This window comes from Rhodnius prolixus, unplaced genomic scaffold (assembly GCF_049639745.1).
Source record: "Rhodnius prolixus isolate KJV_2025 unplaced genomic scaffold, Rpr scaffold_13, whole genome shotgun sequence".
NCBI lineage: Eukaryota > Metazoa > Arthropoda > Insecta > Hemiptera > Reduviidae > Rhodnius > Rhodnius prolixus.
Window position 1 is genome coordinate 1,279,255 of NW_027411583.1, and position 11,416 is coordinate 1,290,670.

The 11,416-nt window shown below is 29.3% G+C and overlaps 1 long non-coding RNA gene across 1 annotated transcript; it reads right to left on the bottom strand.

Annotated features, from left to right (window-relative positions):
- Nucleotides 1–706: 706 nt before the first annotated feature.
- On the bottom strand, nt 707–3,591 carry LOC141447883 (uncharacterized). The gene is made up of 5 exons (XR_012454657.1): nt 3,370–3,591; nt 2,650–2,707; nt 2,414–2,510; nt 1,915–1,980; nt 707–1,749 (listed from the first exon to the last, which is right to left on the bottom strand). It is a non-coding gene; the product is annotated as an uncharacterized lncRNA (long non-coding RNA).
- Between the last annotated feature and the right edge of the window lie 7,825 nt (nt 3,592–11,416).

The window sequence follows — 11,416 nt, forward strand, 5'->3', positions numbered from 1 at the left end:
TTTGGGAAAATGAGGGGAGGTTTGTTGAAGGATTTTGATTTTAGGCCTCCCACACTTATATTATCCTTAATAAAAAAAAAAGAAAGATAATCACCTAATTCGTCATTAATCTAGCAGAGTTAACGTTCATAATTCTGGTTTTCTATATAATTTTCCTTATTATTTGAGAATAAAAATTCCTCACTGTACTATTCGATAATTTCATTTTATTCTTGTTTATTTTAAAGAGTTTTTTAATTTTTGTTATTAATTTCCCTTCATGGAAAAGATATTCCCACTAGTGCCCTGTATTCCAGATTGCCCCCCCCCCCCACTTGAGTCTGATTGTTTTAATCTATTTTTTTTTTAAGGGTACGATTCATTCCCTTAGATTAAATCAACTCAGACTTTGGAAGGGGAAAAAAAAAATTGAAAACAACTTCGAATATTGGGCACAAATGGGACGCACCTTACCATGTAGGGAATTAATACAGAATAGGAAACTCTATACATTAAAAAGTGACAAAATGAAAGAATATTATACAAAAGGATTTTCAAATAGAGGAGAATATTCATCTTAAAAAATAAGAAAAGTTATAGAAAAATATGACTAAGAAATTAACATTGCTAGAAAAAGGCAAAAAATCTAAGCTATATGATGATTCCCAAGTAGGTCGAAATGTTGCAAATTCAAGTACAATTAGATAATAAAAAAGACAAAAAATGATTAATGTGAACTAATAATTTTGTTTTATATTTATTTAATAAAAAATAACACTTTCTGTAAAAAAAAGTAAAAAATAAAAACCATTGTTAAGAACAAACTATAATTCCAGACTCTTAAGCGAGTATTTCCGATGGTTCCGATCGTATCACTCTTCCCCCCCATGTAATAAATTTATTTGCCGACAGATCTTGACCATCTGGGCTACCTATGTACAGATTGCTCTGGATAAATCCGTACGTTATTCCAGAACAATACTGTATGAATGAATGGCTATCATTGGGAAAGTAGATGTTGGGAGGTCCAGGTAACCACAAAATGTATTTTTTTTTAAAAAAAAAGTAGGTACATAGTAATAAAAGAAACCTCGAGGATCAGCCAATAAAAAAAAGGATATTTCTTTTTACTGCCAACGTTTCAGCAACAAAGTGTTTCCTGGCTTTGTAGCTAAAGTTATGGAAAACTTTCCACTAAAAAGTAATATATTTTGGATTTTCCTATTTGGAAATGAAAATACATTACTAACCCTATTTTTGTTTAAATGCAAGGAAATTTGTTCTTGAAACGATAGAATTAAGGAATAAAACAATATTCTTCTTTTTACAGATCCTTGTGGTAAGTCAAATTTAGACTAATTGATATATATATTTTATTATTTCTATTTTTTTTTCTTATTTCTTTATATATCGATTTTCAAAATTATTGATTGTTTTTTAAGTTTACAAAATTCATCTTATTTTAGGCCATAACAGTTAGGAATTAAACTTAATCAATCCTAACATTATGTTCAGACCTAAAATTTCAATTTATTGCAATACTATCAGACAATCTAAGGGTCTAGAAAGAAAAACGTTTTAATTTTGAAAATTCTATATAAAAAATAAAATATTTCAAAAAAATAGAAAAAACATAAATTTATCAAATAGTTTTTTCCTCTTACTTTGATTCATTTTTTTTTTTCGAGACCATTTTGTGGGATGAATCAGGATCATATTCTCCGTGTTGAATCAGTTAACCGAAGTGTTTCAATAGAAAAATTCTCCCATCTGAAATTAGAATTAAATATTAATAAAAAATTCAAAATATGTTATATATGTTTATTAATTTTTATTTTTTATTATGCTGAAAGTATTATATATTGTAAAAAATAATTTCAAAAAATTTAAATTTAAAAATACGTAAAAAGTACATTTTTTTTTTTTTTATCTTACCTTCAGTTTTTCTTCTTAGGAAAAACTTAATTTTTAATTTCTTCTTTTCTCGAGCTCCTGTCTTATCTGAAATAATACAAATAATTAGAAAACACATAAAATTATTAAAAAGATTCAGTACTAATACATTTTTGTTGGATTATTGCAGAATTAGTAATACAAAATAAAACGAAAAAAAAAATTCTCTATATCACGGAAATTAGCGAGAGGGGACCTATTTTAGATTTTTGTATAAAAAATTAATAATTCTAGCAAATTATAGTAAAATATTTAGAAAAAGGTGAATTATAATCATTTTTAATTTGGATTTTTTAAGAATTAGTGAGACAAAATCGAAACTTAACAATTTTAAAATGGACAGACCTAAATAAAATTTCAATTATTGCAATACCAAGAGACAATCTAAGGGTCTAAAAAATGAACACTAATTCTATAAATTCTAAAAAACAAAAAAATTGAAGAAACTTAAATTTTTATCAAATATTTTTTTTCCACATACTTTGATACTTTGGTGACCATTTTGAGAGATGAATCTGGATCATATTCTCCATGTTGAATAAATTAACCAAAGAGTTGCAATAGAAAAATGCTCCTATCTGAAATTAGAATTAAATATTCAAAAAAACTGCATTAATTTATATATATATAAAAATTCGTAAATTTATTAAATACTGCAAAAAAATAAATTTTTAAAAACTATATAAAAAGTGAATTTTTTTTAATGTTGGATCTTACCTTTGGGCTTTTCTTTTTAGAATTTTTTTTAATTTTTTTTTCCTGCTCCTAATTTTTTCTGAAATAAATTAAGACATTTTATATTAATAAAAAGAATAAAAATTAATATTTTCTACCTAGATTTTCAAAGAATTAGGGAGAGCAAGTAAAATAAAAAAAAATTCTTTAAATCACGGGAATTAGCGAGAGGGTCCCTTTTTAGATTTTTGATTAAAAAATTAATAATTCTAGCAAATTATAGTAAAATATTAATAGGAGAATAAAGGATTAACACTTTATAGTTTGATTATTAAAGAATTTGCAATAGAAAATGGGGAAAAACTAAAATTACAAAAAATTAAAATTCACGGATGATTGCGCAATAAAGCGATTTTCACTTTTTAAAATTAAAAAAAAGAAAATTATTAAAAAAATATTCTAAATAGTTAATATTGAATGGATTAAACATTTTTAGAAAGTTTTTGGGATTGGAAGTTGTGAAAACAAGTTTAAAAAGCGATTTAAAAAAAATGAAATTCAATTCCATTTGGCTGGCCATATTGGATTCTCTCTCAGTCAAATTGAATTTTCTTTAAACACATTTTTCTAATATCAATCAATGGTAAAATGTGGAAAATTGCATATTACTTTTAAGCTTATAACACAATAATCAAGTTTTATGTAAAATTAGATGGAAATTGGGAAATTTTTCCTATTAATTAATTTAAAAAAACGACTTACAGCAGGGCTGATCTTCACAGGTCCAGAGCAGGCAGGAGAAGGGGGCTTTGCACTTGCTACGACAGCCTCTTGTCTTAGCTTATACTTTAAAAAAAATTGTTTTTAAACTTGAAAATTTATACATATTCTGTTGTAAAAAAATGAAAAAGAATTTCTGATATGGTCTTTTTTAAAAATTATACATTAATAAACTCAATATTCAGGGATTATTTTTTTGTATTGTCACATGAAGATGAAGTTTTATATGGATGAACATTACATACATACGTGGACCAATCAGAATTGATCTTTTAACTAGGAAGTATTAAGTAAAGAAAAGGAAGCTTTTAGATTTATTTTGTGACGTAATAGATTTATAAAGGCTGTGTTTTTTTCTTAAGTACAAGTAAAGGGAAAAAAATAAATGGCTGCCTTAAGACTTAACCCTGAATTTTAAATTATAATTTAATTATGTCTTTTCTTAAGTTGAAAGAAATGATTAGCTATTATTTAAATTGGATCAACTTCATTCATTTAAAATGTAGAAAAATATTTATTGAACCAAATAGAAAAGGATTGAATTAGTAATAATTATTTTTAAAAAATGAAAATAAAATTATTAATTTAATTACGTAAGTAAATACATATTTTATTTCAATTTTTTTTTTTTTTGAAAAAAGAAAACCACAATTTATTCTTAATTTCTCATTTTATTTATTTTTTAAATTTTACGAAATTATACGGTTGGTGAGGGGAAGCTTGAATTTTAAAAAAAAAATCAATTGGAGGCTGAGCAAATTATAATTATTATTTTTTATTTTTTGCAAAGATAAATTTTAACAATTTACATTTATAAATTTAAATTAGATAATGATATCAGTATAAAATAATTATTATTAATTCTAAAGTTGTGCTTGCTCTTTCATTTAATTATTTTTTTGTCCAACAGAGACGTTTTTTTAAATGTGCTTTTTATTAAGCAACCATTTATATAGACAGATATTGAAAAGAAAATTTAACATCCAACAAAGATGAATTTACGTAACCTATAAAATTATTTTTCTTCAATAACTATTTCTAGTTATTTTGGAGAATGTTTTTCATTTAATAAAAAGTGGGGGGGATGGAAATTATTGTAAATTATCGGTCCTAGTAGAGTGTAATTCCAGTGAAAACTCTGTGAAACAGTAAAACGGAAATTAAATGAAAATTTGAATATAATTAATTATTACTAATTAAAAATTCAATTTTTTGTTTTAAAAATAAAGGTTATATGAAGATTTGATGATTCACACTTTAAAGGAAAAACTGCTATTTCATCACAGCCAATTGGTTTCTAAGTACTATTTTATATATAACATTAATTTTCGGAACAATTTCATTAAGAAAAGGTACTCATTTTTGGATATAGTTTTAAGTAGTATATCTTTTCCTAAAATCATTGAGAAATGCATGCTCTACATTTTGAATGAATTTTTCGTTTGTACACGTCAAACACGTTGCATTTTGGTGCAATATGTGTCATTTGATCTTAATAGTCTCACAAAAAATGTTTTATTTCCAGCAGTTGACTTTTGGAGCGCAGACTCAGCTCGGTACGACCATAGCCAGGAATTTTTAATTTCAAGCTGTGAAGAATGATCCTGTGAAAAATTGATTCTGCATAGATTGAAGGTACCTCTACCTTACAATTGGTTTATCTCTAGACCTGAAGCTGGACCCAAAAGAACCGGATATCTATAAACTTTTTGAGGTAGTTTCTTTTTAGCTCGTCGGATTTATTTTTTTTTTTAACAGAATGAGGAGTGAGAAATTTAAAATTGTCTTTGATTAAATTGAAATTAATTTCTATGTATTATTATTGGTGAATTTCGATTTGAACATTGGGAGCATTTTTGTTCCTATTAGCCCCACAAATGCAATTCTGTTGCTAGCAGTTGGCTTTAGGACCCTGCTTTGGATACAGTATCTTGGAATGGTGAGATCCAATTGTAGAGAATGACCCTGTGAGCTGTGATAAGGGTATTTTGGAAGTAGTTCAACCCAGCCCTGGAAATTGACCCTTCGGAGCTTACTGCAGGACTTCAGGACAGTGGAATTCTTTTACACGCCAGATCTATGAACTGCAGAGAAAGTTTCTTGTTAGTCTACAGAAGGAAGCTTAACTGATTAAAAATAAAAAATGTGAGAAATTTAAAATTGTTACTTTTTATTTAAATACAAATTTATTTGACCTCAAGGATTTTGATTAAAGCAATGGGAGCTTTTTTGCTCCTATTAGCTCCGAAAATAGAATTCTGTTACCAGAAATTTGCTTTTGGAGTATTATTACAGCTTGGGATTGGTTTGCCAATCCTGAAGAAGATTGGTTTTTTGGGTTTTGCTACTGAACAGTAGACGGCGCAGTCCAAATCATTGAACTATTAAGATTCAGGTTAAACCACGGATTCTTCCACAGTTTTAGCAGTAAGAAAGCAAATATCCACATTAATTGTTTAGGAATGAGTTTTAAATTAGATTTATGGTTGCATTTCTATTGTAGTCAATAAGTTTTTTTGTTCTTACCTAGTTGATCAGTATTTATTTCACATGTTACCCAGATAAGAATAATTTTTCGTATCTTGTAATTCAAAATAAGTTAAGGAAGCTGTACGTAAGTAGAAACCAAACATCATTCCTGTATTGCTCAGAAAAATAATACTTACTCTTTTCTCTAGGATTGGGAAACAATTATTTGGCGAAGCAAAATATAGTTGTGCAGATGTTTGGATTTGGAAGTGTAGAGAACGCCGTTGGATAGATTCGCAAAAAAGCTGTGCTAGCTGAATAACCCGGAAGGGATGGATCAGCAAGGTGACCTCAAGGAAGATCTTGCGGTGTAGATATAAGGATGTAAAGCTGAAGAAGGAGACGAATTTAGGAAAAACTAGGAGTCCTGCTTCTAACGACTATTGCCTCAGTTCAGTTAAGTGAAAAGAAATACAAGTTCTTAAAAGTATTGTATTGGCAGAATCTCTCCTAACACTTATTAAGAATAATCCAGCAATCAATAATGGGCATAAAATTTATGATATTTTTCTATACATGATAAAATTATCGTCTAATTTACAGCAAAACCATCTCATCTAGAAGAACTTTATCAACAACGTAAACTGACAAAGAAGAAGTCAGCAGAAATGTTACAGAACTTAGGGTTTTTAAGTTGCATTAATTAACTACACATTAATTCTGAAAATATATTGACATTTAATTTTATAAGAACTAAAATGAATAATAAAAAATACATTAATTAGGAATATTTAAATTTATTTTTTCTTTTTTAATTTTTTTATTTTATTCTGGAGATTTCTGGATGCTATTTCTGAAATCTTAAAAAAAATTTAAGACTAAAGCTCCAATCCGATTAATTCAACTCTGAATTCATGTTAATACAATAATGCTAATAATAATTCCACTAATAAGTCCAAAGTAAAACATACTGTTAAGTAATAGGATCTCTTTAATATTTTAAGCTTGAAAAGGCGTCATTTGTTTGTCATACATCACTTTCTTGTAGGACATATTTAAGTTCTTCCAGTCAGAGTCACAGGATCAATTTTTATCAAAACATCCACTACTGAGACCCAAAGAATATCGGCATTTCTTGGATGCGAGATGATTTAGAGGGTCCAGCTGGATGAAGAAAAGTTACTTTTACTTCATCAAGTTCTTCATTTTTCTCTAAAACATATCCATGCCAAGTCTTAAATTTTTTTAACAATGAAGCCATTGTCGTCCCAAATTAATATTTTGCCCAGTGATTCATAACACTACTAGCTATTTATAGAATTAATTTTAGAATTTTAAAATATGTACTTTTTAAAAAATTTAAAATTTAAATTTTAAATTTAAATTTAACAAACTTTATTTATCCTAACCCATATGGTGTCGCACATCACAGGAAAGGGCATTATATATGCTATAAAATGACACCAATCCCAAGTCTGTGGCTCAATTAGGAAAGCTTCTACAGTAATTCAAAAACACGGGGTTCCCTGTTTTTCAGCCCATTTTTGGCAACTTTACAGCCCTGCAACTCATAAACCAGTTGACATATCATAGTAAAATTTCATATTTTTCCAAGTCTATACCAATAGTAAACATGTGCCAAATTTCAAGAAAATCCGAGATGGTGAGGTTCAGACCCCGTGTTGATTTGACATGGAATGACCCTATAATATTATAAAAAAAAGAAATATTTTGTTTAGCAGCTAATCCGATTTTCTCTAAACTTAAGCGAGCTAAAAAGCCGGTATTGGATATTAAACCTAGCCACCAGAATCGATTTCGCCACTACTCTGAATATTTTCAAAAGATTTTTCTCTCTTAATTGCACTCAAATTGTTATGCCCTCTGCAGGACAAAAAGTATTCTAGATTATGTAAGAAAACTAGTTGAAGGTCATATTAATTAAACACTAAAAGTAAAGTAATCGCCTATTTTTTCAGACGGGGCTGAACGTCCAACTGCCAAAAGCCACGCTCTTGACCACTAGACTAACAGCAGCCTCTTCGATAATTTTACTTTAATTTAATCAGCCAGACCACATTCTGGTAAATAAATTCATGTTAACATGAAATGTACCAGTTTCAACTATATCCTTAGAGCATGATATATGAAACCGTTTGGTCCTTTTGAAGCCATAGTGAACCATGGCTTACACCATGAACTTAAAGTGTTATATGCTCATTGTTGAGCACATATACGATTTATTTTCAATCTTTGAACTGATCACCTAAATTATCAAGATAATTTCTCTTTCATTCTCTAAATGTGCCAGACTGGATTACAAATCTACTACTACAGAATCTAGAAAGATTTTGCCCCCTCTTTAACGGAGGGGATGAGAAGATGGTGCATCTCTAAGCTGAAGATACGTTTGAGGAAGTAAGGAGATTGTGAACAGTGACCAGGCATTTGACAACCATGAGCCTTTCAGATAACTCTGGGATATTGGCGAAGTATTTAACCGTTAAGATTGATTTTCTTGCGGATATAAAAACAAAAAAGTGTAAAATTTGAAAATATTTGTACTTTATGCCAGCAAAGAATATTATTGCTGATGACTGCTGTTACGAATCTAGGAATTATGCTGCCTGATCTGGCGGATTTGTTGATCTTTCAATTATTTATTCACGTATTCAAATATGCAAATGATGTTTATAAATGTTAATGATACGTCTTCCTTTTTTTTTAAACGGTATTTTCTTCTTATTTCTTCCTTTTAGATGTAGTAGATTTTTAGAAAAGCGGGAAGGGGCATTCTTTTTTGTATTTTCTGGGAAGTTCTTAGGGTTCCAACCATAAATATCCCTGATGTGCAACTTTTGAAAAATACGTTTTACAACCATAAGTACACCTGAAGGGCAACTTTTTGTTTCCATGCTTGTCATTGACAATGGTGTTAGCAGATAATTTTGTATTCCGTGACAACCCACTAGATTGACATCTTTACAAAAGACACTACTATTCTGACTGACCTTGTCGGCGTGATCAATGTTCCAACTGTGGCATAGAAATCGAACTCTGGAAGTACAAAATAAGGAATTATTTGTATAACTGGCTAAGATTATCAATTTTTTCCCTTTTCTTTGAACTACTACTACAAAAACTAGCCGACCTAATGTGTATGGTCCAACACTGGCATGAAAATAGAACTTTGGAACCTAAAAAGTAAGAAATTGCTCGCAAATCTAGTCAAGATTTTACACTTCTTCGCTTTTCTGTGAAGTACTACTTCAGAAACTCTTAAATATATTTTAAAATTGCCTGAATTTAGACTGCCACATGTAGTTGATGAAGAAATTATAAATAAGAAAATGTTTTGGTTTGATGCGTGGAAGAAATTATATTGCTATTACTTCATTAATTTATCAGATAACGAGAATAAAACCTCTGAATGGGAAAAGAATTTAGATAAAGTTTTTAAGTTGTTGAATAGTATTGAGGCAGATGAAAACAAATGGCAATAGAAAAAGCAAGAAATGAAGTTTTTCATGGGCTGTATCCTAAATTAAATTTCCACAGTTCTATTTGCATGTAAAGGTTGGATAATAAACCGTAGGTCTGCTAGTTTGGATGAAAAGGGTCCTAGAAACGGAAAAAATAGAAAGTAATCACTAAGTTTATTAGAAGTTTCGTATTTATCTCTTTATAACATTCTCTTACCATGCCCTAAGGCTTCATGATACATATTAGGTCGGCTAGATTTGAAAGTAGAAGTTAAGAAGAAAAGTTCTACTAGAAATTCCTATTTTTCAACTTCTATAGTTTGATTTTTATGCCAGGGTTGGTTGACACTCATTTTGGCAGTAACAGTTTATAAATAGAGAGAAAATGAAAAAAATCTCGAATAGTTTTACTAATAGTACCTTATTTTCTATTCCTAGAGTTCGATTTTCATGGCAAGGTTGGACTATACACATTAGGTCAGCTAGTTTTTGAATTTGTAGTTCATAGAAAAGGGAAGAAATTGGAGATCTTAGCTAGATATACGTACTAATAATTCCTTATTGTCTACTTCCAGAATTCGATTTTTATGCCTGGGTTGGAACATTGAAATGAGGACGGCTAATTTTAGTAGTAGAAGTTAAAAAATAAAAAACCTGGTTAGTTTGGCAAATAGTTACTTGACTATGTTCTGAAGTTTGATTTTCATCCCAGTGATGGACCATACACATTACATCGGCTAGCTTTTGACTTTGTAGTTTTTCACAGAAAAGGGAAGAAATGGAACATCTTTGCCAAGTTTTATTTATTTATTTATTTACAATAGAGGCAATCACCCAGTTACAATGAAATATAATTTTAGTAACATTTAATAATAAAATATAATAATTTATAGGAAATACATATATTATACACACATACATACATTATACATATCTACGTATGTATACATATATACATACACTCAGTAAAAAAAGTCTCTGCACATCCATAAGAGAATTTTTCGCAGTACTTAAAATAGTGTTAATGATGGGATAACGAGAATAAAGTATACATTGTTTAAAACAGAAATTAATCTAGTTTGTTGATATATAAGTGAAATATCAATAGAATATAACTGAAAAAAATAATTAATAAATAACAAAAATAAACCAGAATACATAAACAAAAAAAGTCTCTGCACACAGTTGAATAAAATCAAATAAAGATGAAAGGTCACTTTTGTCTCAGATTTATCTATTTTTTTTATTGTTAGTATTTTGTATGAAACGTTCCCAGTTATTGTGTGCGCTATTTTGAAATTTAACTCTTATAAAATGGAAGTTTCTAATGAAATCCGCGAACTTATTGTAAATTTGAGAAAAAAGGGACATACTTATAGAAGAATAGGAGAAATGGTCAACTTAGGGTTCTCCAGTGTAAGATATATTGTCAAAAGATTTCAAGAGCTGGGTTCTGTGAGAAATCGGTGCCGTTCTGGTCGTCCTTCAAAACTTGAATCAAATCATGTACGGGCACTAGTGAGGTCTGTTGAACTAGAACCCCAAACCAGTGCCGTTGAACTTGCTGGAATGATCCATAGTGGCTACAATGTTAATGTTACCCCCCAGACCATTAGGAACTGTCTAAAAAAATGGGGATATCATGGGCGAGTTCCAAGGAAGAAGCCCTATATTAGTAAAAAAAATCAGCGCCTTCGACTGGAATTTGCTAAAGAGCATATCAATAAGCCATTTTCATTTTGGGAACGCGTAATTTTCTCAGACGAAAGTAAATTTAATGTTCGTGGGTCAGATGGGAGAGGAAAAGTCTGGAGAAAAACAAATGAACATTTAAAAACAAAAAATTTAGTCGCTACTGTTAAACACGGGGGTGGTAACGTGTTAGTGTGGGGGTGTATGAGTGCTTGTGGTGTCGGAAATCTACATGTGATTAACGGAATAATGGACCAATATGTTTACATGGATATTTTAAAGGAAAATTTGAAGGTAAGCGCGCAGAAATTTAATTTAGAACGCACTTTTTTATTTCAACACGACAACGACCCCAAGCATAAAGCTAAAAAAGTTCAAGAATGGCT